Source organism: Etheostoma spectabile, chromosome 5 (assembly GCF_008692095.1).
Source record: "Etheostoma spectabile isolate EspeVRDwgs_2016 chromosome 5, UIUC_Espe_1.0, whole genome shotgun sequence".
In the NCBI taxonomy this organism is placed as follows: Eukaryota; Metazoa; Chordata; class Actinopteri; order Perciformes; family Percidae; genus Etheostoma; species Etheostoma spectabile.
In genome coordinates this window covers 34,553,116-34,559,426 of record NC_045737.1, presented here as the reverse complement: position 1 = coordinate 34,559,426, position 6,311 = coordinate 34,553,116, and the positions used below count along the sequence as shown (strand labels likewise).

At 40.4% G+C, this 6,311-nt stretch overlaps 1 protein-coding gene across 3 annotated transcripts in view; it reads right to left on the bottom strand.

The window, feature by feature from the left end:
* Positions 1-6,311, bottom strand: part of kalrna (kalirin RhoGEF kinase a) — a 179,480-nt gene that overhangs the window by 56,154 nt on the left and 117,015 nt on the right. The gene's annotated exons all lie outside the window — the stretch shown is intronic.

The following is a 6,311-nucleotide window of genomic DNA, read 5'->3' as shown; positions in this document are numbered from 1 at the left end:
ACAGACAAACATAACATTCAAGTAAAAATCAAAAATCATTTCCTCCATTATCGCGAATCGTATCAAAATTTCAGTCAAGGGTTAGGAACTAACAAAACTGACAAACTTAACAATCAAGGCAGGGGTAGAGCAGGGAGGAGGTCCTGGTAAAACACAGGACTTGAACCCAGGAGACCGGGGATCATATCAGTTTGTGTTTTTACTAAAGCAAACCCCGTTCTTTTCCTAAACCCAACCCGCGTACGTTTATGCCCGCTGTATACAGCCGGCGTGTACGTTTATGCGAAGTCATAATGTCATGATGACATGTTGACAAAATCCAAACTTTGCCCTTAAGTCTGGATATTAGGAGATGCTTTCCAAATTCACAACAATTCAGCTCTCATCTAAATGTATGGTAATTGACTGAACCCTGAATGTGCAGTTCCAGATTCTCACTGTAAAAGGATTTGTACTCAGACACTTCAAACTGAGTTTTCATAGTCACGCCGAGCTGAGTTAAATCACGTTCCATGGATTATTGATCGCACTGAGCTAGATAATGTGATCTCAAGCTGCAGTTGTAATTACTATCAGCTGGACAATTTTTGAAGTTAACAATTGACAGAAGGAGATACAAAATATAATATGCAACCCACAGTTTTAGTCATAAAGTGTTGATGGTCCATGCTGTGGACTGGACTGTCCTAATGGCTTATCAGACCGGTTATATAAGGAGTAAATTGACACACACCCTTGATAGTGATATGGTTGACGTCATATGCTGAGGCGTGTTGACCTTTACTCCCATTAAAATTGAAACAGCAGCACAAAGATTTATAAGTCACCAATGGGACAGCTGATTCAAAGGTAACAGCACAAATTCAGCTGATTAAAATGAAAAGTTAGAGCTGGGCCATATGGAGAAAATAGCACAATATTCTTGACCAAATATGTCAATGTCGATATGGCGACGATATTGCAGGGTTAACAATTGATGTATTCATAAATTATCTTTAATACAATTTTAGATAAATAATCAGTAATATGGATTTAATGACTAAGTGGCTAAAGGCAAATAATAAAACAGCTAGTAAGTCAGGTAAGTAACTAACATCACTGCACAGCAGCCTGCAAAACCAGGAAAAGACAAAACATGCCATACTACAATACCCAAAAGTTACATTTAATATCAATATATTGCCCTCCCTATGAAAAGTTGCAGGACAAGAGAATGTGTGTTTAAAACAAACAAGTTCCCAGATAAGGTTTCCTGTACTGAAACAGACCGGGACCGCTGTGTACCGTAGAAACACACGGTCAGCTGTGTACGGAACTGGTGAGTGTATTGACTAGTGACGCCAGACATAACAGCGCATCACATGGATCTATTTTGCGGTCGTGTCCTTTGAGCTCTCGCTCACCTACAGGCAGCTGGCACGCCAGGTGGCAACACAACCAACCTGAGCTTATGTTGTTCACAACAACAATCCCAATCTAAATGAATTACATCTAAAAGATGTAGTCAGTCGCACTAGCTGCTTTTGGGAATGAACTCAGTTCCCAGATTTCTCTGACACTGCAGCCAGGGAGAGGGATCCTTCCACAGTTGCTCTTCCTTTTTTTCGAGGTATCATAAGATGTAGAGATTATGAAGCCCCCCGACTCGTGATATTGGGCTAAATGAATAAAATTGACTGGACAAAATTATTACTGGACATTAAAGCGGGATACACCAGGATGTAAATCAGTGGTTCTCAACCTCTTTGGGACCTGCGCCCATTATCCAGGGGTCTTACTCCACTCCCCAAATAAGATGTGGGCTAACTGCCCTAAATATTACTGATTAGGCCCCAATATTGTTACATTAATAATAATGAAAATTAATATAATTATAATTATTATTAGTGGTATTGTTGTTATTAGTCCTATTGTTGTTACTATTGTCCTAAAAAAAAAAAAAACGTCTGACAGCTATCTTCATAGACTTATTAAAGATAAATGTTGTTAACGTTTAATATAGACTTTAAAGTTCGAGACAAGACCGATTCCTAACGCTGCAGTACCGGGTTTATGTAGGATGATACTGAGGCGTCCCCTTCCCATCTACCTGGTCTGCACTACTCCCAAATGTCTTGGAAAATGTCAGGGGGAGAGAGAGTGTGTGTGTGTGTGTGTGTGTGTGTGTGTGTGTGTGTGTGTGTGTGTGTGTGTGTGTGTGTGTGTGTGTGTGTATCTAAGTGTAAGCAGGCACTCATTGCCAGGCAAAAGATCTCCTAGCAACGAGGACCCCTGTTTCTATAGAAAAAGGTGCAGGTGAGTTTATACCTGACAGATGGCCACGCACACGCACAGCTCCAAAAGGCCCTGCAGCCCCCACGCAGGTGTTGTCACTTATTCTGCCCGATTAGACCTCTGCTTAGGTTCAAGGTGGAGCTATACTGGGTATTGGGACGTCACCAAATTTCATGTACTAATAATAATTTTTATTTGCTCTGTTTAGTTGGGCTGGCATGCTGCAGGTTATGTAGTGGCGTTGGTGTGGAAACCTCAAAGGGAGAGCAGGCTGCCGGCCACAGCTTCATTTAGACTTCTTCTAAGTCAAATGTATGCCGTGGCTTCGGCGAACGGACCTACGCCGAACCCTATGCCGAAGCCTGACGTGCACCTCTCGAAAAATGTAATTAAACGTTGCTGCGATGCACGTCGCTCGGCCATGGCTAGGTAGCATTGCATTTCAAGGACGTCAAGGAGAGTGTTGACTGCTCCTGCTTCAGATCTCCCACCGTGGTTAGGAAGTACTTTGTTTCTCTCTATGACTCTAGAGTGGCTATTCTCGCTCCGAAGCTAATCGCCGTTTTTTTTAGGTTTTTTTTATGCGCCTTTTAATGTAAATAACAGTGTGTTTAATGGTGTGTCTTGTGCTCTACTGCTATCTGTAATTTGCTTTTTTTCTGCAGACTGAAAACCCACATGCATGCGGCAGCGAGTGATGGTCACATGTTTGAGCAGAGGAAGACAAACACCCTTTACCTCCTTCAACAGAACCAAAGGGACCTGTTGAGATGAGGAAACTTACACTGTTGTGAGTTATTATCTAGAGAATGACAAACTGAGGATTTTCTCTTGCTAGCAACGGATGGATCTGCTTAACCCTTGTGTTGTCTACCCGTTGACCAGGTACCTTTTTTTCTGAGTCAAAATTGAAGATGTTTTCCAAGAACTTCTAGGCCATATTTGTAATGGGGCCTTTGTGTCTAGAAAAGGGGAACGACTAATTAGCCTCATTCAGGCTTGCACTTACGGAGCACCAAACATGACTGCTGAGTGACACACTGACATTATTGAAACCGTTAATTTCTTCTGTTCATTCGGGGGAACAACAACCTTTCATGGCATTCCACCAATCCCTTTAAAACAAGCAAGTTTTACAAAAGCGTTTTGATTAAGCATATTAAACATGCTTGATATTGTAACACAATTAGACTAAAGGCAGTACAAAAAGAAATACAAGAAAAAAAATATATACAAGGAAAAAGATGATACTGGCATACATTCTGGCCTGTTATATTATCAAATATTTTTTAAAACCTGCCCTTTTTCATAGTCAAATCACTGCTATCTCTCGCACAAAGGCTTCTGAAATGTTTTGCCAGGGTGTGAAAACTGCTAACACAAACCAGAGTGACAGTGCATGCTTATGTGGAAAAGATATTTGATAGTCGGGGACCACCAACCCTGTCTCCAAGGAATTACTCTCGTATGCAACGGATTTGCAAAACGTTCACATTCACTGGCAACATTTTGTTCCAGTGCAAGAAATAATGTTGTTATACCGCAACGTCTGACTTCTACACTGAAGGACTGTCTTGTACTTTAAGTCAGATTTTACTTTTTCAATATTCAAAAGAAGACCAAACTCCTTTCCTTAACCCTTGTGTGGTCCTCCCAGGTTGATGATCTGTCCTTCTTCCGACTTTAGTTTTCACTAAAACCACCTTCCTACCACTAGTGATCAATTGTATTTGCAAAGAGCATTGTATGTAATTAAATCAATTTTTTGTGGTAATTTGGTTAAAAAGAAACCCATATTTCAAATATAGACATTTTTTAATGGGGGAAAATTTGACCTGAGGACAACAGGAGGGTTAAACTTTAAAAATAAAAAAATAAAAAAACGTTTTGAGTTGCCCAAACACAATCATAAGACATGTTAATCATGCTTTACTTGCCAGAAGGGAATATTGTGGGGAAAACATGCTTTTCTGTTGAAGTTCCTAATAGCCAAATAACTATTTTCCTTTGACTACGTATGGAGATATTACAGTGAAAGAGCTAGCAGCATTTAAGATGTTGAACAATGTGACTTACCATCATTTTCATTTGAACAATGTCTGTGAACTGTAAAGATCAAGCATGGTTTGCTTGTCAAATACACTGGCTGATTTTTTTATTTTGCTACTTACCCATAAGAAATGACATATTCAGCCGATTGGTTCAACTTTGTCCTTCACTATGAACACTCTACATCACAACTACAGCATGGTACCCTAGGATGAAATTTAATGCCAACATTACGGCCATAAAAAGGAAAATCAGTATGGATTTTAAGCCAGAGAAAAGACTTATTTACCAACTGACGTTACCTGAATTCAATAAAACATTTTTGTGTAGTGTGTTTGTACACAAATAACATTTGTCGCATTTAGAGCCTTTATGCTATTAAACTAAAAATACAAAATAAAAGTAAATTGAAATATTACTCAAAATATGTATGACGTTACGGCATTTATTTAATCCTAAGAAAGGGCAAGAGAAAATATAGGCCTTTGTAAGTGAAATTCAATACTTTTAAAGGCTGTTTTATACTTCTGTGTGAAATCTACACGTTTGCAGCGTATATAGTTACGTTACCTACACCTGACCCTAGGAAAAATGTAACTACACGTCGCAGCAACGCACGTGTCTCGGCCGTGGCTTGGTAGCGTTACGTTTCCCCCTGCTCATTTCCTGGTTCTCCTTCATAAACAACATGAAATCAAGGAGAGAGTTAACTGCTCCTGCTACAGATCTCCCACCTTGGTCAGGAAGCACAGGGGAGACACTCCTCTCACTAGGACTCTAGAGTCGCTACTCGCTCCGAAGCTAATCGCCGTCACTCTCTCACTTCGCCCTCGCTCTAGCACCCCATCTACAGTGTGGTGAATGCATTTATGTAATACAAGCAATACATAGTTGTTTTTGTGTTTTGGGGAGGAGAAAACAACTACAGTCAAAGTGTGGATTCTGGACTGAATACAGCATCTTCCTGGAGTGAAACCCATGGACTGTCCCATGTCTAAATGCTCCAAATACACCTCTGTGTCAGGGCAACTCCTCTGTGTGTATTACTGCCCAAAAGTAAAGAATGAAACTTAAAAAAAAATGCTCATGACTCTGATAATGCTTCCTCCTAACACATCTTGATCTCTGCCCAGTGTAAAAAGCTACTCGGACGTCTTTCCATTTGTTAGATACACTATGCGTGACAGTGAATGTGTCACTGTAGAACTGAAACTATTGCTCAATGTTGTCGTCACTATCAACAAATACTACCAGCAGCACCACCGATCATGGAAATACAAGTAGTATTATGTTTACAGAGAAAGTACAGCCAGTGACTGTGTCTGTGCAGCAACATTGTAATGCACAAGCACATGGAGATGCTCATTATGTGACAGTGTTACATTCTGATTAGGTGTTGGATGCAGTGCAGGTTATGATGAGTTTAAGAGTAAGAACTAGAAAGAAGGGGTGTTTGTTCACATGAACGGCATCACAGAAAGCAGTCGAACCAGCCCAGCATCATACTGGCTGAAAATACAGTGGCAAAAGTAAAGAATAAAGAGAAAAAGGTTCCGCTGTAACACATTACGCTACACACAACCAGTGTGACCAATAAGACTGCTGCTCTACAACACAGCAAATAAACTGTACAGATAGTTTATAAACCATTCAAAATTAAACGCTGGTTCCTCTATAGCTGTGTATAGGCTTTAAAACATGGAGGTCCACTGCGCTGCAGTCACAATGTACTCTAATGGCAACCAGGAGTTATCAGAAACGCTATAAAAACAAAAAAATCTATTCAGACTTCTTAAACTCCTGTGGCATAGCCTTCTTCTGATAATGTTCCTCTGTGTCTGCTAGATGTTCAAACAGGCAAAACATTAGCCTTGATACCTCTAGGAGACAGCGACAGCCATAATACCTCTATGAGACAGCGACAGCCATAATACCTCTATGAGACAGTGACAGCCTCGATACCTCTATGAGACAGCGATTGCCTTGAT